The sequence below is a fragment of the Agelaius phoeniceus genome, chromosome 2, assembly GCF_051311805.1.
Source record: "Agelaius phoeniceus isolate bAgePho1 chromosome 2, bAgePho1.hap1, whole genome shotgun sequence".
In the NCBI taxonomy this organism is placed as follows: Eukaryota; Metazoa; Chordata; class Aves; order Passeriformes; family Icteridae; genus Agelaius; species Agelaius phoeniceus.
The window spans coordinates 71332349-71355294 of NC_135266.1; the positions used below are offsets into that span (position 1 = coordinate 71332349).

The following is a 22946-nucleotide window of genomic DNA, read 5'->3' on the forward strand; positions in this document are numbered from 1 at the left end:
ATGTGATTGCACGTAAATTATCCTATTCTGGATTGGTTTCTTGTCTGCATCCCTTCCTCAGTCTTCCAACAACCAGAAAATACCCATTTCAATTTTGCCTTCCTCTATTTACATTTTTAAAACTATAAATAATTTAGATTTCCAATAATTAAATACAGATTCACATCATGTAAGATGCAAAATATCTTGATTTTTGGGAAAAAAATAAACATTTAATGTGGCAACTGGTTGCTGAAAGACATGGGCTGCCAGTAAACATGCAAGAATTTTTTTTCATTTGAAGAGCAGCTATTCTGTTTAACCCTATGTAGGCAGGAGTGGAGACAGAGGATGTCACAGGAAAGAAGGGATGCCATGTCCCAGGGCAATGCCATGCCTGCCCAGGCAGCAGTTGACAGCTCCAGAGCAATGTGTGGCTTACATTTGGAAATGGAAGCAATGACATTCTGGATATTACTGACCACTTCATTCTGGGATAGTAAGAGATAAAAGACAGCAGGAAACCCAGCACAGCTTCAAATCCACCTCTTCCCACCTCCATATAAAATGCAGAAACCACACAATGCTTTGAAGAGTAACAACTCCACTTACCAGAGGGCAGGACCACAGCTGTGACACATGGTTTCCTCTTTCCCTCTTTATTTAACAGCTGCTTGGTGCTGGCCAGAGAGCAGTAGAGGAATAAAATACAACCAAACAGGGAGGCTTAGTTAAAACTACTGATATGCCGTGCATGAAGCTTTTGTTCAAAGAGCACCAGCACATGCACTGTAGATGGGTGGAAGGCTGCAAGTAAAGCCACAGCAGATGCAGAACCTGATGCCTTTGCTCTCCTACCACACCTGACCTCAGTTTGAAATGCTCATGTAGCTCTTCAGACATTACCTCTATGACCAACAAGTGCCCAGGAGGTGTAAGCACCACAATCATTTGAGCTGACCATTCATGTTATTACAGGTTATAAAACCTCTGGCAAGTTCTGCACCAAGTACAATGAACTAAAACGGATCATCAAGAAGGCATGGAACCTTGTTTGTTTGGAGGTTTTTGTTGAGGTTTGGGGTTTCTTGTTTTTTTTCCCCAAAGCCTCCTTTATGAAGTACCACTAAAAACTATCATCTGATCCCAAATAATACAGTGTTTCCTTCTGCACAGTGCGGATGAATGCTTTGTTATTTTAGAAAACCATGCTGCAGATTTTCATAGGAATCACACTTCTTTTTAAAAAGCTAAGTGCCCCCAACACTTTCAAGATCTAATGTTTTCACAACTACCTCATTTTCAAGTATAACAACAGTATAGAGATATTTTGCCCTTGAGAAAGGCATTTATTTGGAGTAGCCTATTACCAAGTTAACATGTAAATAAGTCTGTTCTGCAACAAAACTACTTCTTATGGGCCAGCTGTTCCATAGGTCATGTCCTCTTATATGCAGAATCACCAAAAGTTGTTTCAAGCCTACAAAAAAAAAAAAAAACCACACTGCTTAAGGTTCCCACTTTGGCCAAGTTTGTTCTTCTTTTAGCACTCAATAAGAATCTGATTTAAATCATCAAGTCCTGTGTGCTTTGAACAAGAAAAGAGGATGAACACTTCATTATACACCTGCAGAAATGAGCAAAAAAAGTATGGAAGGCATATTTTAGAGAACACTACTAATATAATGCAAATCAACTAATCCACAGCAAAATTCAATTATTTCTACAGTCTTATCTTCCTAGAGTTACATTTATTTTAGTATTCTGTTCAAAGTGGCTTTAGAAGCCTCAAAAATACACTTCTGACAAAAGAACACTTGTCCTTCAAGCTTTGTATTTCAGACAAGCTTTTGTTTGAAGGTTTCCTCTATATTTTAGCTCTAAAACATCAGGTTAAACATCTTCAAGAGATTATAACAACTCTCAGTAACCCTCAAATAAATTCACTAGTTTTATTCCTCTAGATTCAACATCCATACTTCTCACCCTCACAGTTCAATCTCCCTGTTTCCCACCCAGTGCTAAAACACCTAATTTTTCTCATTTCTTAGCCTATCCCTGTAACTCAGTGAACCTACACAAATTTCTTTGAGTAACCCACACTGCTCTATGCTGCATTAATTGTTCTGTGATGAGGCATGAAGGAAGTTATCTTATCTTTGACCAACAAATCAAAGCTGTTTACTATTTAGACTATCATCCTTTAAGTTCACAAAATCTAATTCAGTATACTTTCTAATGCTTCATATTCAAAAGCATTAACAGCAATAATTCCACCAGGATGAATAAGAGTGGGGATACTCAAACTACAGATTTAGAGTCACAGGTCTTACAGTCAACATCACCATTACCAAAAGTATAAAATAAGGCTGCATTTTTATAACTGAACCTCAACATTTAAGTTTGCTTTTAAAAACTTGATTATTACAGGCTGTCTATGTGCTTCTCTAACTTCCTCAGTTCAATTGGCTGAGAAAAATACATGCCAAGCTTGGATTAGCATTTAGCAGCTTCGGGGCTAACTGTGCTTGTTGTTTCAACCTTGACAACCAACTGTATGGACACACTATCATATTTAAGCTTCCAGAAGCATTTAACATTTGATTCTGCTGAAAATACAGTTCTACTATACGTTTTGAAAATAAAATCACTTTTTCCTCTTTTAGAAGTCTATGATGATGCCAAACATATGCTTGTTTTCCAAACAACAACTGTTTAAAAGAAAGAAAACTCTTTCTGATGTTCCTGCCAAAACCAACATTCTGCGGCTTAAAGAAATTTGATAGTAAGCAGTTCACTCAGCTAAGGGAAGACGGATTTACATTTGGCAAGGATTTACACTTCATGTCTTGCATCTACTTCCCTCCATTTTAAATTTTTTCAGGGATGCACGTGGCAGCTGGGAAGGGTTTTTGTTGTGGTTTTTGCTGGGGTTTGTTTTTTTTACATCTCCAAGTATTTCACTCTCAAAAAGAAGGCATCAGTGGGTTTTACTAGAAATGACACAAAGCAGAAGTTCATCATAACGTTTGTCTTTTTACAGGGATTACTAGGATATAGGAGTGACTTTCGAAGGGAAGTAAAAGGCTTCAGAAAAAATGCATCAGCGAGAGTTTGCAGCAAGAGGAAGGGGAACAGAAAATGCAAATGAGGAAGTGGCACACAAAGCATTTAACAGCTTCATTTTAAAGCATGAAACGGGGAGAGAAGGCAATGAATTTGGGGTTTCAGCAGTCATTGTCACAGGCAGCAGTAATACATAATGCATACCCAGTAAAGGTGATTATTTCAGAAATACTGCTGCCTCAATAGTTCCAGATTAAGAGACAAAATGGCTAACAGAAAGATGCAGATTGGACTATATACTGTATAAGATTTATTTCTGCACATTTCAGAAAGCCAGAGATTTAAGAGGAGGGTTCAGTCTGCTACAATATTTGACTCTGTCCTTCATTAATAATGCACAGAAATAGTAACGGGACCAATTTACTAAATAATGTAAAATATTTAGTCCATTCCAAGCAGCTAAGACAACAGAAGTTCTGAAATTTTCCCCAGCTGTGGAATATCACCTTCCTCTCCCCAGTTTTTGCAAGTAGAATTCTAAATCCCATTGAACAGAACCTTGCCATCACCCTCCAAGACAGAGAAATTACAGAAGATTGCTAAACCTGCTCCAGCATCGAGCCAAATAGACAGACAGTGCTTCAGCCAGCTGTGGGACCAAGCATGACAGCAAGCTGCAGATCCAAGGCCCTCAGAACTGTTAGTACAGCAACCAGAACAACACTTTACAAAGCACACACTTTCTCCAGTAAGGTGGCGAGCATTCTAGAAAAAAATCAGAATCCAAATGATGTTACATTAGTATTTCAAATGCAGCTATTTTGGGACAATAAAAATCCTTAAGGCTAAAAACTTAACCACTTATTAGTCCAACAACATGGAAGCTTCTCTTGTCATTATCAGTGCAAATCCAGTACAGAAATTCAGCAACTAGACATGAAGGTCTGTCTTTACAGCAAGAATAGCTTGAGCTATAACTAGGTGTAGCTCCTAATGTTCACTATGTGCTTGTGTGGAGCTACCCACCCTGAATCAAAGGATACCTGAAATTTCAGCATAGTCTACAAGAGCACGAGCTGTGCTTGATGCCTGCTACAGTGAACATGTACAAGACCTGTAGGATTGGAAGGGAAAGCTTCAAGAGAAGCAAGCTGGCTGAGCAGAAGGAGACAAGATCTCCTCCATCTAGGGAAAAAAAAAAGAAGCTGCTGAAATGCTAGTTCCTGGTTCCTTCTGCCAAAAGAAGACTGGATAGAAAGCACATGGCTTGCACAGCTGCTTGTCTAGCAATGCAAATAACCTGCTCCTACTATTCAGTTAAATAATCTGATACTGTAACCAAACCACTAGTATAACTGTACCAAGACATCCTCTTTAAATATGACTTAAGATTTAACTGCAGCTCCACTCCAGCTCAAGCTGGCATGCAGAGGTGAGAAGAAACTTCAATATTCCATGTGCAAAAAACATTGATACAAGAGTGTCTTGAAATTCAGCATGAAATCAAAGGCTTCACTTGAAGTGATGTATTCTTGTCCATGTTTGCAGCTGTTTAAGCATTCAAAGCAGCAGCCAAGCTTTATAAAGAAAAACACTACTTTCCCAGGAAATAACTCTGCAGTAAATCTGTGCTGATATAAGTTCCAGAGAATTTCAACATTCTATAGAAAACTGATCAGCAAGACCTAACTGCTGCAGAAAAACAAACTAAAAAGCCACATTGCCACTAAAGCCCTCCTTTTAATTCACAAGTTCAAACTTCATTTATCCATTCACATGTAATGAGGCAGAAGAACTTCTCGAAGAAGTGCTTCCAAAGGCTGTTTGAAGTCTCAAAATAAAACAAGCTTTGCAGGCCTTGTCTTCCAGCACATTAGTCTCCACAGCTGCCTGTTGCTCTGTTACAACAACACCAAGTCCATAGTAAATGAATGGCTTTCCTCAGCATCACTTGATACTGACCTTTTCAACTACAGGATTTCAAAACCAACATCAAGAAATCAATTCCAGTGTTCACTGGATACTACTAACATGTTTTGATGTATTATGCATCACCTATTACATACACAAGTTCTCCAACTATTACTTGTTATGAGCAAAGTAGTTTGCCACTGTGAATATGCCCAAGAAATCTGGGATCCATCAGCTGAAGTACTGAATAACAATTTCAATTTCTCTGCTTCTAAAACATACACTTGAAAATGTAAAAGTAAATCAGTTCAAGCATGCAAGTGGCACGACTATAATGAATACTCAAAACCAATATATTTAATAAATGTGGCATACTATGCTTTACACTCAGTAGAAACACATGCTCTCCCCTATCACTGAATTTGGCTACCAAATCTCTGTTAGAATAAAGAGATTATATTTGTTAGATAGGAAGGGGCTCCAAGAATCTTGAAGCATTAACTAAAATTCTGCTGAATTGAGAGGTCCACAAAAAAAAAAATCCCCATACATTCTGGGTCATTTCTAGATGCAGAAAACACCATCAGTTCAACAGCAGAATATTTCAGTATGTGAAAGGAAAAACTAATTCACAGCATGTTGAAATTCCAGACACCTATAAAGCCTTAACACAAATAAAAACCAGCAAATCCAACAAATATTTACCATACTTAGAAGCCTTCAAAATAATTCTCCAGCTACCTCCCCTGTCAAAAATGAAGAAATCAAAGATAAGCTCCAAGTTCGCAGCTTAAATCAGCATAAAGGGTGCCATTTTGATCTCCAGCTGTTTGTACAAATTTCTTAATTTCTTCCCAAGCATTTTGATTCTTCTTGTGGCAGAAGAAATTACATCCATCAGTAGCTAAAAATATTTCAGTATTTGAATTTTCAAAAGAGGGGTGAAAAACAACTGTGCTTTACCAGTTAAGAAAAGAACTCAATGCAACATTTCAACAACTTTTATCAAAGGTTGGCTTGGATCTAAATAATAGTTAAATGTGAAGGAAAACATTTGGGTAAACTGTAACAAATAATTCTAGTGTAACTTGAGATTATTGTCATTTTTACCTCTAAAGGCAGACTAAGTTCTCAGGAGAGAATGTAAGTGCTATGGCAGCTCTGCTACAGAGCTAAGAGTTGAGATGCTTTGATTTAATTCTCAGTCGAGACACTAATTTTTCTTAGATTACAGCTATTCTGTATGTGAGCCTTCCATATGGAGAAGTTAATAGTCACCCTCTACCTCCACCTTTCCTTTTAAGAGAATAAGCAGTGACAGCCTGTGATTCATCATACTCCTTGTACAAGGAAGCTTCCAAAGGCAAAGTACAGCTATATCCTACACTGGAAGACATTTGTAATCTGATCCTATCAATGATCTCCATCTACTGCATGCCATTAAGATTAGAGAACTAAGAAATTAGCCTGACAAGACCAATTGCTCCCCATCAGTACTGTATACTAATGTACTTCTGCTATGGAGATATTCAACAAAACTTAGTATCATAACCCACTGGGCATGCACAGCCTGGTCAGTAACTTACACCAGCAGTGTAATTCATGTGATACACTACCTATGGCTCAGGATCCTATGCAAGCAAAAATGAAATAAAAACAAGTCAAAAGTAACGACCACAACTTGTCTAGTAGTTTTAACTGGAGCCACACATGAACCAGGAAGTCGTAACACATCCCATTTGAATTGAAAAGCCCAAGAAAGGTTGTATTATACAAGATTCCAGTGCAGTTACAAGACAACATCAAGTACACATCAGCTAAAGACAGGCCTCCAAGAGCAGACTGAAATTACCTGCAATAGTATTTTTTGCTCTTTCCTCATGCAAAGCAGTCAAGAGAACTCTGGAAGAGAGTGCTCTGAGACTGCTCAAAAGAACAAAGAGTACACTAATATGTGACTGTTCATGCAGGAAGTTTAATCAAAAAACAAAGACTTGCAAAGGCATGAAAGCTAATTCATGTCCAGGTCACACTGATACAATGATGGAAACACTCAATCACCATCAGCTCTTCTGGAATTCTTCACCAAAGTATCTGCTCTGATTTAGTTACTTTCCAGAAACCCTGTCTTTCTCATCACTGTATAAGACACTTCAAAACACTCTATCATCTGTCAGATGATGGCTTTTCTTTCTCTTTCCTCCATACAACAATACTGCCCACAGACAGTGCTATTCTTGTTTCAGAAAAGTAAATGGCATGTACCTTCTCACTGAAGAATGAAGTAAATAAACCTGAGCTAAAGTAGGCACACTAAAGAGTAGCTGACGTACAAGGACTTTATACTGTTACTCCTAAAATCATGATCCCTTGAGGCATGTTTTACAGATAAAGCACATACTGAAAAACAAAACAGGCTTATGCTGTTATTAACTATGAAATGTCACATGTGTCGTACCATATAAATCAAACATGAAGCCACAGTAACTTATTCCTGCTGTGAAAATACCTTTTTTAAGCACAAGCAATTCTATTTCTGGCACGTAAAGTAATTTTTAATACTTCCATGGACAAATAGGAAGATTAACAAAGACTATTCAATTTCTGTAACTATTGAGTATAATCAAGACTATTGTTTCAGTATCTGATAAAAAAAATGTTTTCTATTTTCTCTTTATTTGAGGAAAACAGCCATGGAAAACGAGAAGAGGACTGGCTCAATTATACATTATTTCATGTACAACAAAACCTCTGTGTTCACTGCCTAATAACTCCATTCATACTGCCGCTAGCTATATAAACACAAAACTAATCTTCCAGCAAGGGACAGAAAAAGTTTGCTTTGCACAACTCATCCCCAGAATTCAGCTGGAAACAAATCAAGTTTCCACATCACTTAAGGGAAACATAGTATGGTCCTAGTCTCAAATGAATAGCTAGCGATAAAACATCCTAATTCTTAGTAAGAATGACTTGGGGCCCGTGGGCAGATAACTGTCCTTCCATCTTAGCATATTTTCTTCTGATGAGAACTTAAAAGGCAAAAAGCTGTAGCATAACAACTGACAAAGCTCAGTTCCACTGCTCAAACACAGAGTTTAATCTTCAATCACTGAAGTTTGCAAGCACTGTAACCAGTAACTTTCACGGATTTCCAGCTTGAGCACTTTAGTGCAGCATAATTATTTTGTATCATGTCATCCTTTATATATTAGGGGCCACTTCACATCTGAACTACAGAGCGCTGTAGTGTGGGACAGCCTACTGGAGGATAAGAACTGCAGCCTTATTCCATTACTTCATTCCTCTCCTCAAGTACACTCGCTATTAGTTTATGGAAAATACTGTATCAGCCAAAGTCAAAACAACAGTCTGTCTCCTCTAAATGTAATATTTTTTGATTCCCTACGTCAAGTTTTAAAAAGAAGGCCAGTCTTGCATGATAGGCAAGAAAAAACAACCTCCTCATCCCCAGATTTTAAGTTTCTTGAAGTTCCTGGCTGCTCTCATAATTTGCCCCATCTTTTTCTAATAGGAACACTGTCTCCTCATTCGCTGCAGTTTACAAAAGAGGCACAAAGAACTACAGCTTTTTGCTATTCCTGCACCAACATCACACACACTACACCATTTGTGCTTTGAAGTGTCTTCTATCAAGGAATCTCACAACTGTATCCAATCACTCAAGTACTGGCCCCACTTCACAGATTACTGCTCAACCTAAAACTATCAGCCCTTCTCCTGTTATCTGCAGCGAATACTGAACTATATCAGAAAGAAAGAGAATAAACAAAGCATTTTTTAACTGCTTTTAGGTCAGTGTTAGACACTAAGCAGTTGAGATAAATCCCTGTCTTCACACGCCTGCACTCAACTCAGACTCCAGGCTTCTTCTCAGCGACACATTCACTTAAGAGCCAAGTAGGGGGGAAAAGAATTAACAAAAAAAATCCCAAACGCGCTGGGGCGAGGAAGGGTTTAAAAGTTCCCGAGCTGTCAAGGACTGCCAGCGCCCTTCAAAGCCAAAGACGATTATTTCTTAAATACTTGAAGAGCGCCGGACATCAGAAAGCCTCGGCGGTGCCGGGGGCCGCTCTCGGGGGGCGAACACGAGCGGGGAACGAGCTCCCCCCGGGCAGCTCCCGGGAATGGGCGCCGTGCTCCCGCTGCCCGATCGGAGCGCCGCGGGGAACAGTCCGGGGGCCCGGCCCCGACCCCAGCACGGAGGGCTCCGGAGCCTCCTCCCGAGAGCGCGGGGGGAAGGGGAGCGCGCCCCGCGGCTCCAGGGACGGGCGAGGGGCCGAGGCCGGCGGAGGACTCGGAACAAAGCTGAGGCGAGAGGGCCCGAGAACGGACAGCTCAGCCCGGGCCAGCGGAGCACAGCCAACAGCTCTCGAGCGACCCACCGGCGCCCCCGCCGCGGCCGGGAGGAGAAAGGGGGCTCCCGCAGGGCAGCGCCGGGATTGTCCCCGCGGGCTGGAGACCGCTAAAAAGCGACTGCTCCCCCTCCACGCTCCTCGCAAGACGGGAAAGGACCCTCTAAGCGCGGCCACCCGCCCTCCTGCCCTCCCTGCACCGTGGCTACGAGGGGCTGGAGCGGAGCCCCGCACCCACCTGACGCCGCGCTCCGTCCCATCCCGCTCCGGCCGCCGCCGTTCCAGCGCTCCAGCCGCCGCCGCCTTCGCGGGCTAAGCCGCCGCCGCCCCGCCCCCTCAGCCGCGGGCCCCGCCCCCTCGCCGCCCTTATGATTCCTGCGCGAGGGGCGGGGCAGAGCCCACCAATGGGATGCAGGCGCCGGCGGCGCTGAGCGCTGATCGGCGTGGGGAGCGGCCAATGAGAGCGCCGGGAGGGCGGTGTCAGCTGTCAATCATCGGTCCCTACCTGGGGCTGGCGAGCGGCCGGGAGCGAGGGATGGCGATTCCGTCCCTCCTCCCTCATCTCTCCCTGCCTTCATCCTTTCATCTCTCTCCCAGCTGGCGGGCCCATACCCGGCGCTTCGACCCCTGCCCGCCCTGACCTGGGTGCCGCCTGGCCCCGTGAGGCCGCCCAAGCGGCCAGGGTGTGGTGGCTGCCCTGGGGCTCCCTGGCGTGTCCCTCGGGGGCAGCTGCCTCTCCCTCAGTGCCCGAGCCGCCCCTTCCCCGGCCGGCCCCGGCTGCGGGACAGCGGTACCCAGTCCCTCGCAGTCCCCCGCAGTCCCCCGAGGCCATCTGGCGCCTGCCTCACGTCGCCCGCGGGGTCGGTGCTGTCACCCACCCAACGCCCCGGCCCCTTTTCTGCCCGCAAGAGGCCTCTGCGGCGCTTCTGCCCTCATTCTCGACTGCCACAAGCACACCCACCACCGCTGCCCTTTTCTTGCCCTTGCGACCCAATTCCTGCTGAATCCAGCTCCTGGGCATCCGGGCCCCCAAGAGATCCATGTTTATCCAGACGGGCTCTCTCCCCGCTGGGCAGGTGCATTGCGGGGCTGCAGCTGCCGGCCGAGGCCCAGCGATGTGCCCCTTCCAGCTGTGCCTGAGCTGCCGGCCTTTGTGGCTATCCCTGCGGCGGGGGCTTTTGTTGCGCGCCTCAAAGCCTTTAGGAAAAAAGTAGGTGGGAGTGTATCATGTGAATCCGATTTGGAGGGGCAGGGTGTGTAGAAAAACAGCTAAATTTATTTTAATGGCCGGGCGGCTTCAATAACTCATGACAAGTAACACAGGACACCCAAAACCAGCGAGTTCATGAAGGTGATGACCAGCTGTTCTGCCCCGTTCAGCAGGCTGCCCAGATCGACAGAGCCTCTGCTTGGTCTTTACATGGGACAAAGAGGTCAGGAAGACCCCCATGATCAAGGAATAATGCTCTACAGAAGGGGAGCAGGCACTGATGGGCAGCAGCCGATCTAACCAGCTCAGCAGCCTGCCCCATCCATGGGGGCTCGGGCTGCTCCACTGCAGACACTTGGACCCGGAGGAGCCGTGAGGCAGTGGTGTCTCAGGCTGTGGAAAGCTGAAGGGGCAGCCACTCTCTCTGGAGTCATATTGAATAAATACTATTTAGTCAATAAAAATAATCACAGCTGAAAGTAGAGTTTTTTTAAACACCATCTCCAGTCAATCGGTGACCAAAAGTTTACTGAGCTCAACCCAGATGAACCACTTGTTCCCCACATCTTGCCTTACAGCAAAGTTGCAGGCTCACAAGCACCTCCTTTTCACCAAAAAAAAACCCCACAAAAACTCAGTATGTGGGATTCCTATAATTTTCAGAAAAAAGTATTTGAATTTGAGGTACTTGTGTCAGTCGTGGTAAGAAGCAACAGCTGAGAACCACTGCTGTAATCACTCCAGATTACACAGCAAAAAGCACCAGCTTTGAACTGCTGATGGTGACAGTTTTATGATCACTAGCAAAGTAAACAGAAAAGAAGTCTTTAAGTAACATAACCCTGAAAGAAGGAAGCAGCAGGCTTTTTACTTAGTATTAGGACTTTGTGGGACAAAACTCCTAAGAGCAAAATAGTCTCAAGGTTTTCAGAAAAATTTGTTCTCTATCCAAAAAAAGAGTATTTTTCCTGAAATACATATGCAGCAAATGGAAACTCTTCAAAGACTGTAAAACAAAACAGAAGGAAAATTATTTGCTATTGTTAAAATACAGCTGCACTCATACTCATTCAGTGGTCCTTTTTTCATGCTGAAAATGGGATCTTGAGATTTTAAAAGTATTAATTTCAAACAGACCTATCTCTACCAGTACTTTTTTTCTGCTCCATCAATACAAATAAGTAGCCTGTGTGATGCAAGGTATTAATTAACATTTATTTCGTTCCGGCTGCTTCCCAGTCTCCTGGATTATTTCTTAGCTTTCATTTTTCTCCTCTGTATTCATGACATTTTTAATGCCATTTCTAATAACATCTAGATCTTGTAAGAAAGGAGCTCAGGCACAGCTTTATTACTGCTGCTTTGACCTTGCTTTTGAATTTGCAAATAAGGCAAATCTGCCAAACAATTTCTGTTGAATTGATATTGAGTTTTCATTACGAGAAAAAGAAAGGTGGTTAAATTAAATGCAAGGAATAATTGAATCAGCATTTGTATGAACCAATATTATTTTTAAGTTAAATTGTGCTTCAGATAAGCCCTCTGAATGCAGTAAATAGAGGTTTGGACTGGCACACCAAGAGATATCCAGGATTGATCTTCTATTAATTTCACTTGAAGGAAGAACCAGACTTCAGAGGGTAATGAAAAGGGAGGGTTATTGGGGACTGAAACCAAGATGAGTTAGTGGAAGTGAGCATGACATTTTCTTAATGTCTGCATATAATATCACTGGTGTAGATCAAATTTATAAGGACCTCATCTTCTTGAATAATTAATTTCCTACACACAAAAAAAAGATACAGTGTAAGAAGAAACAATATTTTGAAAGCCTGTTATACAGCTTGTTGCTTCCTGCTGGAGAGCATATTTCATTATATGAAAACCTTTTTGTCTTTCAGGAAACACAAAATTGCTGAATAATGTTAAAATAAATAGTGTTGTACAAATGATTTACAACGCCTCTGATAATCATTACAGCATCTCTGATTATTAATGGTACATTGATAGGCCCCTCCAGAGTTTCTTGCTGAATCAGCTTTTGAAATAAATTGCTTTCCCTCCATCCACAGCCGCACCCCAGAGAAAGGGGAACCATGTCTTGACTGAAGTAATTGATTTAGGATAGCCAGCAGATACAGACACTGCACAACCTAAGATGCTCTCTGAATTACTACGTCTCTGTTAAGGGAGTTTATTTTCCTTTATCACAAAACTGTTTAGCCTTGATAAGGCTGCATGTGTATTTCTCATACTATTCGTATTTTCAGTGTTATTGATATTACCATGTGACTTACATTTTTCAGGAATACTTTCCTGACACTATTAATTATTTTGCTTTTTCTTTATTGTTTTCCTTCTACTATCCCTGGATTGCTGGAATACTGAAAGACTAACAAAGAATATGAAACCAAGATGCAAGTAGATCCTCAGAGGAAACATTCAACATAAGTTCAAAGAGTCACTGTGTAATCAATCTTGAGAAAAAAAAATGCAGGGAAGCAAGAACAAAAGGAAGCCTAATAACTTTTCAAGACAGCTACTTTCATCAACTAAACAGGAGTTGTAATTCTGCCAATTAATAGTAAGGCCCATTAACTGTAAGTCATAAAAACTATTTGCTATGCAAAGCACTCGTTTTTCTTTGCTGGCCCTGACATTTTGGGAGGGCAGTGTAGCAGGATATCCTATGAAGCAAGGCCTGGTGATCTATAGCAGGAGTGGACAGACTCTCTCAATGGTTTTACAGCGTTGCCAGTTGAACAAGCTCCCTTTATAAAAATAAACACAGGAAAGACATGATGCCAAGTTCCCTGAGAGATTAAAAAATTATATGCAGAAAGCTGTATTTAGTAGTGCACTGTTGATTTAGTGTGGCACAGCTAGGACTAATGGCATGAAACTAAAAACTGGGAACCAGGGGGAAGGGAAGGGAAGGGAAGGGAAGGGAAGGGAAGGGAAGGGAAGGGAAGGGAAGGGAAGGGAAGGGAAGGGAAGGGAAGGGAAGGGAAGGGAAGGGAAGGGAAGGGAAGGGAAGGGAAGGGAAGGGAAGGGAAGGGAAGGGAAGGGAAGGGAAGGTCACAAGGAAAGTTGGGTTACTGCAAACAGGACAGTGTGAAATATTTCAAGGAGTACTGTAACAAACACCTTCCCATCAGTTAAAGATGAGCTCATTTTTTTTTCTCCTGGCTGGATTCACTATAGCTTTTTACCAACCCAGCAGTCCTTTCCTAAACTTCTGTGCTTCCTTGTGTTATTGCCACCAATCATAACAGGGGTGTAATGTCAGAAGAAATCTCTTATGTAGGTAAAAATGGGCTTTCTTGGAGAAAAATAAAAGGGTAAAGAATAACAACATATTGTTCAGTGTTAAAGGATTTATGCAGTGTTCTGGGAAGTCCCTAGCTGCTTTCTCACTCTACTAAGCCCATAAACAGACATGGATATTGAAAGATTCATGATAACTGTGTTGGATTGCTCCCAGCCTGATGTCCAATAGTTACTGGTAGCCTCACTCCATCTGATTTGTCTGTCCCTCTTGTCTCTCTCAAGGGTAAAGTTTACCAACAGAGATTGCAACCATCCATTTCCCACTGACTTTCAGCAAGAGGTTATCATCTAGGTCCCTTAGGGCCCCTTAGAAATCTCTCTTCTCATCCATAGAAAAGAGTGAGTGCTTCAATGTTGTACTCCATTACCATCTCTGACTTTGGGAAAGTCAGGGGGACAGAGTGATTTGCCTTAGATATGAAAATACTTTGAATGACACATGGATGCCCAAAACTGCAGAATCAAACCCAAGCTTGTTCAAAACCTTGGAATGTCCCAGCAGCATCTCATTTCTTTGGACAGACATCAGCTGCAGTCTAGTATGTGAGGTAACGTGAGGGAGGAATAATGAAGGAGATGGCTGTGATGAAAGGAAGAGTTATGTTCAATTATTTTTCTTTTTTTTTAAATCAATTTTAAAAATCATAGTAGGTGCCAATAAAAAATATGCTCCTTTCATATCCTGGAATTGTTAGGAGGAATATTACATAGCAAACAAACATGAGGAGTACAGTAAAAAATGGATAAAAATAGAAAAAATATAAAATCCATCCCTTTCAACCATACATACCTCATAGAAATAAAGCTGTCAGGGAAGCACCCTGATTACTGATTTCAGTGTCTGCCTCACAAGTATCACCTTCTTTTTATTTATGCACAGCCATGTAGATGGCAGGGATCAAATGACCATGTGTACAAGGATGCACAACAGTGAGTACAAAATGCTTCTGAACTTTCCCTGGCCCATTGTACACAGCTTCCTCTTAGGAGTGCTGTGACAAGTGAACTGTTATATCCTCTTATGTGACAGGGGAGTGACACAAGGCCAATGAGACTCTCTCTTTCCAGCAGCTTGACCAAGGAGTTTATTTTCCAATTGAGACGTGACTCTCCAACTGCCTGTCCCCAGCTTCTAGACAGAGTTGGATCACCAGTTAGGTTTGCCCAGTGGACTTGGCATCTGGTGTCCCAGAGTGGAAGAAGCTGAGATGTAAAGGATTAAGGTGTGAAGGTAGAGGTAAAAATTGGAGACCACCAGAAGAAAATTAAACATATGAATTACAGAGGTGAGATGGAGTTTTACTGAGACCACCTTTCAAAAATGTATGTAAATTAATTGCAAATAGAAAAGTTAACCCTAGAATTAAATCATGAGAGTAGTGATAGAGACGTGGAAAATGGGGCCAAAATGGCAGAAAGAGTTATCTTAGTCCACCTTCCTGTGCCAAGCCTGCATAAATGAGAGCGATATGGTTATGGACTGATGTCTGCTTTATTATTTTAAGGTATTTAATCTAAAGCAGAGAACTTCACCATGTCCCCATGTATTATTCCCTAGTTTCTATTGTCAAAAACTTTTTGCTAATATCTAATGTAACTCTTCCATGATGTCATTTTAGCACATTCTTTTCTCTTGATATCCACAATGGATACAGAGAACAGATGACAATCTGTGATTATTTGGAAGCTTCTCAGTCTCTCCAGTTATTAATTCAATAAACTAAAGCCCTAGCTCTTTCTTTCTTGCCTCATTGGACATGTTTTCTAATTCTCTGGTCACTTTCCTTTCTTTCTTTTGAATTGCCTCCACATATGCTGAAGTTCACTGCCCAGAACTAGACATGCAGCTCTCAACAGCAAAGCCTCATGTTTGCTTTTACTGTAATAGTATGACACTGTTGATACATATCCCACTTGTGAGTCACTGCAACCTCAACATCTTTTTCAGCAAAGTTGCTGCCTAGTCAGCTGTTTCCCATTCTGTGTTAATGCACTTGATTTTTCCAGATTAAGTGCAGACCTTGTGTTCTCCTCTTTGAAGTAAGTTCATCCTAGTTTTTTTGGGCAGCTGTCCCATTTGTCAGGATCACTTTGATTGCTACTCCACCAGCTTTGTGACATCTGCAAATGTGCTAAACATACTTCCTACTTCATCATCCAGGTCCCTGAAGTAAGTACAAAACATTACCAAACTCAGGACATATCCCTGGAGAATATCAGGCAACAGTTTTCCACTGTAGTAGTGAACCTTTGCTAACTATTACTTGATCACTGCTTTCCAAATAATTTTCTATAGCTTCTTAAAAGAACATCTAGCAATGTTAAAAATCTCTCTCTATATCAATGTTTTAAAGGGAACTGAAGTTAAGAATTTCCTTAAAATTCATGATTATATTTAATTTGATTGCTTATCTCTTGTTTCTGTTATGGAACATTTAGTATTTTTGTGAGAGAGACAAAACCATATTTCAGAATAGACAGTGAAATTTGGGCATTTTGGACACCAGGCAGGGAAAAGTTGGATTTTCACTCAAAGATAGTCCTTAGATTTTGAGCACCAGTAAGTAATTTGCATGTGAGTGTTTGCTCACATGACTGAGGATCCACATCACTATGATTGATCTTGAAAATGACAGTTTTCTTTTTAACGAAGTTTTAGAATTTTGTATTTATTAGTTTCCTTTTTTTGAAGCTTATTCTTTATTGTCCTTAACAACCTAGCTTCAGTGTGTGAATTCTCTAGCTTTTATTCTTTTTGGCTAGAGCTAGTAGAATTTTGCTACATTTTAGAGTCAAAAGCAAGGGAAATCATGCTCCTCCTCAAAGCACAATGCACATGTCTTTATGCAAAGTTGAAGAGCAATCACCGTGATGGGTTTCCATCTTGCACATTATGTCCTAAGCCTCCTGTTGTCTCCAATTAGACTTGTGTACCCATGAAGCATGAAGCACGAGTCCCTTCAGATATCAGTCATGAACTCAGTCCTGCAAGGCTCCCTTGCCTTTGTGTTATCATAGGCCCTACTGCCTGAGCTACATGGGACTTTCAAAGTTCCACCTGCACTTTCTGTGTCAGTACGCTCATTTCTTTGCAAGATGAAACCTGATATGAAAAGAGCACGAAAAGTACCACTTTCTGTGGCTCTTACATCTGCCTGAAAGCTGCACGGGTGCCTGGGGCCTTCAGGGGACATGCCTAGGCTCTCCTTTCTCATATACAATTCATATTGTATTCACACGTGCCCCAGCGCGCAATCAAATCTCATCCGAGTGCATGCAAACTGGAATAGTAAGAGGCTCTGGCTGCACTCTGCATGCTCGCTGTGTCAAAATGAACAGGAGTCCTTACTCCCAATGGTAATTAAGCCTTGCTGGGAAATCAAGCGTATGTCATGTAGAATAGGCTGCCTCTTCCGTTTTCTTTCACTCCCTCCCCCTCTCAACCCCATTTTGGATAGGAAGGAATAAAAAAAATGGAATGAGAGGGAGATTTTAAGTAATTCTTAACAGCAGTTTTTCAGTTGTAGGGAAATATGTTGTTTGGATAACAGCATTACAAAAGGAATTCTTAACTGACACTGGAAGGAAATAACAGCAACCACAGCAAGACAGAACAAAAACCTGTCAGAATAAAGAAATCTTGGTCAATCCACAGAGAAGGCTATTGGGAGGCTCTGTTGCAGAAAGAGAATAGCAGAGCCTTTATGCAATGTAGATGCTCAGGGAGGCGAGGCAACAAGGAGAAATAGAGGCTATTTGCTCGTTCAGGTTTAGCTGGAGTGGGAGATGGCTGTCTTTCCTATCATAGATCAAACTGAGCTCCAGAACTCTGCAACAAAAACAGTTCAATACAGACTGTCTACAGCCATGTCTTTTTTATTCTCCTTTTTCAACCAGTGCTGCATGGGAAACCACATCTCACACATGCTCCCCCAGCTGAAAAAAAAAAAGTCAGTTTAGAAACAACTGTCATTATATAGCATATTTTCCTCATTATAAGGCACTCAAAGAACAAGAAAAAGCCATCTGCTGTAACTTGGCTGTCCTTTCTGTTTTAGGTTAATCCACATTTCTAGCTTTTTCATCTTCATTCCCAATTAAATCTTTCTCCAAAAAAATGATGGTTTTACAATTTGTATTCAAACTTTCTTATTCAATTCCAGTTCTTTTTTCAGAGTATCAGACAAAATCATCGTAGAAAATAGTTCTGCCTAAACTTTGAACATGTAACTGATCTTCCATTTTTAGGCAGATCTCTGGGGAAAAGGACTTTAAGATCCCAGGGGATTAATAGTCCCAGCTTTGTGCTAGATGCTAAAGTATAATGGCATCATAGCATACCTTGAGTGTTAAATACTTCCTTGTACAGAGTTCTTCTGTGGAGCATTCTGTTTCTTCCACTTTACATTTCTAGGAGGTTGCTAGAAGAAGCTGTTGTACTGTGCTTTATACAATCAGAGAATTGCACCATGTCCTGTCTCTTGGGGAGGCGTTTGATTTTTGTTCTGCCTAGTTCTATATATTGTGCCTTAATCTAATACAAAAGTATCTGTGTGGAGGGCAGAATGATGAGAAATGCTTGCCCTCGAGTTCTAATGCTCTCTCCTATTTCAGTCTTGTTAATGAACAGCAAAACAATACAACAAACCGACAAGTCTGAGCTTCTCTTTGGTATCGCAGCAGGCACATGGAATGGCTTCTCCCAGGCATACTGATCGCTTTTACCACATTTATAGTGCTCTAATAAATGCTGCTTGGAGCCGCTCCAGGCAATTGTAATTAATTCTCAGTGGGATGCTCATAGTGGTCACCCCGGATCAGAAAGGTCAGGACTTTGTCTGTGCCTTTACAACATCAGTAAAAATTAAATACCCACTTTCCCCAAAGGTCATCACAAGCCAAATACACAAAACGATCAATCTCAATCAGTTTCTCGTTCCCTGCTGTTTCTCATTATTTCTGCAGATATCCTAAAAATTAAAAGTAAACACACAAACAAATCAAGGCAGAAGGCGTTTTCAGTGTTTATCTAATCCTCTCTCTTATGCAAGCAACTGATGAAGATACAGCCAGGGAAAGTGAGAGGGCCCCCCGAGCGCGTGGGGAGCCAATTCACCTATGGGGACTCTGGCTTTAATTAATCTGCCTGCCTTCTTAGGGTGGCTAAAAGAGGAAAATCCAGGCTGTAAAACATCTGTTGCACCGCGGAGGCAGCAGCAGCTCAAGGTAGAAGCTTACAGAACCTGAAGGAAAAATGCTTCCCGTGCTGCCGGCGCGGGGCGAGGAGCGAGGCTGGAGCCGCCGCTCAGCACCATGGACAGGGAGCGCCGGGCGGGACTGGGACATGGAGGGACGGCAGGGAGGGGACAGGCAGGCAGGGAGGGGACGGGCAGGCCGGGAGAGGGGCTGCCCACCCCATGGACCCCCGAGAGCGCCGCCCCATCCCCGCGGGACCGCCCGCAGCCGGCGGGAAGGGAGCTGGCTGGCTCGGCTTTCTTTGCTCCGCGTGCCTTTATTGCCAGCGCTCCGCTGTATTTTCTGTAACTTGTCATGTCCTTTGAAAAGGGCAATGTGAAATTGGTTGTCAGTTTTCTTTCTGTTATTCTGGTTTTTTTCTCTTCTTTCTTCTTTTTTCTCTTTTTTTTTTTTTTTTTTTTTTTTGCTAGTTTTGAAAAGGAGGAGGAGGAGGGGGGAGGAGACCTTGATGCAAGCAAAGTACAAAAATAAGGAAGAGAAATAGAGCAGCGTGCACTTCAGCCAAGAGAGGAAGCATCAGCCAAAATCACGCACAAAATAAAACCAGTTCTAGACCGTTCTAACCACACAGCTACTCATAACCATGGCCTTCCTCAGGGAGAGAACATCAGCCAAATGTTCCTCATTGACACTAGTGTAAATCCAGGTATACTCTTCCACTGTTTTCTCTTTACAGTGCCAGAAAGCACAAATTTGACCTTGGTGATTTTATTAAAAATATATACATTTTAAAGAAAAAAATTCTACTTCTCCCTCTGTATTGTTTCTTTGTGTGACAAATATTATTTTCTTTCGCTGGCATGGTGGAAATCCTGAGCACATTATCACTTCTTTCAGGAACCAGGTAATTTTGCTTGCAAATGTCAAGTCCTGTTGTTCAGTATGGGAAGTGCCAGCTTCAGAGCCAAGGCAGCCAGGTTGGCTTAAACAACTGCAAGAAACAGTCTTCAAAGGCTATCAGACACTAGGTATCATTACACTGCTAATTTCCCTTGGGACACTCAATCTCTGCTTATAGGCTTCTCACAATCCCCTGCAAAATCTTCATCTCAGGCTCACTCTCTTTACAACAATCTCTGCCTCCCTCTCCTCCACTACATTCTCACTTCCCTCTCTCCTCCACTATATTCTCACTTCTGTGCATCATCTTGTTCACTCTGTTTATCTTTTAGTCATTGTGCACCACTATTAAACCAGCCAAGGAAGAGAAAATGTTCCAGCCTCACTGCCTTTTCCTCAGTGCTCTACTTCCTTCAAAGAACCAGGGAGCCAAATTAAGGGGGATACCATCATATCATATAGGATGTTTTCAGGGTCTCTCTCTTATATTTTACTTTCTTTGACTGCAAATCATGGGGCAGTCAAACTCTGAACAGTACAATCTAAGTTATCTTTGGCTACTGCTGAAGTACAAATGAGAATAAATTATCTGCCTTCAATTTGTACGCAAGATAGTTTCATTTCTCATCAAATAGTGTGTCTTGTAAGAGATGAAAACAGACGATGGACTCTGGCTGTTGTTTACTATATGAAGTTCAACAACTCCTATGATGCAGACCTCCTTTTCTGCTCTATCTCTCTATTGATTCCCATCACATAATTAAATTGTGAACTCTGAAAGGGAAAGCCATCTTTCATTTCAAGTACTGCTCAGCGTCTGGCCCAGCAGGGCTCTGAGCCCTTATTAGATCCCTGGCAAGGCTGCAATGCAAATAGCAAAGGGACTGCATCTGCCTGCTCACCAGCCCCAAGACTCCATGCTTGCCTAATGCAGGGGTCTTATATATCCACTAACACAATAGCTGGAGTGACAGATCACTACAGTGCTATTGTGCCAAAAATGTTGTTATGAATATAAAGGATTGAGCCAGTTATTAATCATCTCAAAGCACTTTACATGGGCACAAACATAAATCACAGCACTCCATCCAGTTGGGTGATTACATTCTGCCACAATAAATTCCTTCTAAAATTTCTATCAATAGTAGTATTTTTCACTTACAGTCCTAAACTTTGTTCTTTGCTGCTTTATACCACTAAATAGCTTATGTATTTTTCTTCTGAGGTGATCAATTGCTTCCTATGGAAATTCAGATGTCTGCAGAGCTGCATTGTGTTCTTTATGCAGCTGTCAGAGAACTCTAAAAAGCCATTTCTTCATATTAAATTATGTATAAATGCACAAATTTTTTTACTATAAAGAAAATGTGTGAATGATGTTAAGCAACAGAGTTCTTCAAGCAGCCTTTTTAAATGCCAGAAGAGTAAGCATAGATTCCTAAATTATATTTATCCCATTATGTCATCAAGTCCAAAAGCATCCAGAAAAGAGAGGAAGTACTCTAATGTCCTCCTAATGCACCTTTCAAAATCTCCACACAACTTGGACAGTTCTGAATATAAAATGGCAACTTCATTTCCAACTGGCTATTTATTATTTAGTATACAGTCTATATAGCTATGCATTCCTTTATAATACATGAAGGAAGCTTTTAATTAGTAAAGTAGTGAAGATTTGACCCTTTAGGCAGCCACACTGGAGAGCATTTGGAAAGCCTTGTGGAACAGCAGTTTCTGAAGCCTTGCAATGCTATTCATAGCTACCATTTAGGATTTGTTCCTCTGAGAGAGCAGCTCCCCCTTAATGCAGTAAGGTGATTGTGTACAAGTGGAAATGGCATACTGGAGCATTCCATGCTGGTGACAGTGCAGGTCATTTCCTTTGTTAAAGAAAATTAAATAAAAATCACTTTCCAGCTGCCTTACACAAGTACCAATGCACTCTTACAGCTTCCAAATAGAAGATAAATGGACCATCTTTTTGAAACAATGTCTTCAAAATTATGTATTACACCTGATATCATCAGTTTTGCAGCTATCTTTGGAAGCTTCTCTGGTTTAGCAGCAAACTAAAGAGATAAGCCAACACATACTAGGATCTGCATCGTTGCTTAGAAACAATCAGTTTGGGAATGGCATAATCCTATTAGTCTGAAGAAGACCAAAATTTTAATAGACTTCATGCAATTCAGATGCAAACTCTTCCTCTCAAATCAAATTTTACTACTCATGTAACAGCTTTCCTCTTTTTTCCCCCTCCCTACTAAAGAGCGTACAAAATGCCTCATGGCATCGCAACAATGAATAATGATGTGCTAAACCTTTATTGATTTGCTTGGCATTCTCATAGACTCCCCACTCCCAAAACATATGCACTGAATTACACACTCATGTTTGCAATATTAAAAATGCATTATATTCAAAAGAGAAGATTGGAGAACTTAAAGGATTGTTAATGGAATATAGAGGTCCAGATTATTCAAGCTGGGCTTGGCACAAGAGCACATCTGGGTGCACAGGAGGGATGCTGACACCACAGTTTTAGGGAACTCAATCTGTTGGCATGTCTGATTAGAGTCCTGCTATCGTGAATGGAGAAACACCGGGATCTCCTCTGACTGAGCCAGAGCAAGGGCTCACTTTACTGTTCTGATCTTTCTCTGCTGAGTACAGAAGCCTCACCACCTGAAAAGATGGTTGAAGTTGAGCAGAGCCTCAGGCCTACTCTGATGTTTTTTCAACTGTCTCAGGAGTCAAATCAACACCCTGGGGTTGCTGCAGCACAGGAAGCCCTGTGCTCGTGCTGTGGTGCCAGCGTGGAGGGTGCTGACTCCTTTCCTCAGCTCCAAGGATAGAGAGAGTTCTAGTGATGACTCATAAAGACAACTTTCTGAATTCTAAGTGATGCAGAACATCAAGAAAGAAATAGAAGTTGAAGTCTGTAGTCTTGCATAGCTACATTTCCAGTTTCAGAAGTA

At 41.7% G+C, this 22946-nt stretch overlaps 1 protein-coding gene across 2 annotated transcripts in view; it reads right to left on the reverse strand.

The window, feature by feature from the left end:
• WASF3 (WASP family member 3) overlaps window positions 1–9672 on the reverse strand; it is a 65456-nt gene extending 55784 nt beyond the window's left edge. For both annotated transcript variants that reach the window (XM_054654923.2, XM_077173852.1), the window contains exon 1: window positions 9571–9672. The gene's annotated coding sequence lies outside the window, so the exon portion shown is untranslated. The remainder of the gene's footprint in view (window positions 1–9570) is intronic.
• Between the last annotated feature and the right edge of the window lie 13274 nt (window positions 9673–22946).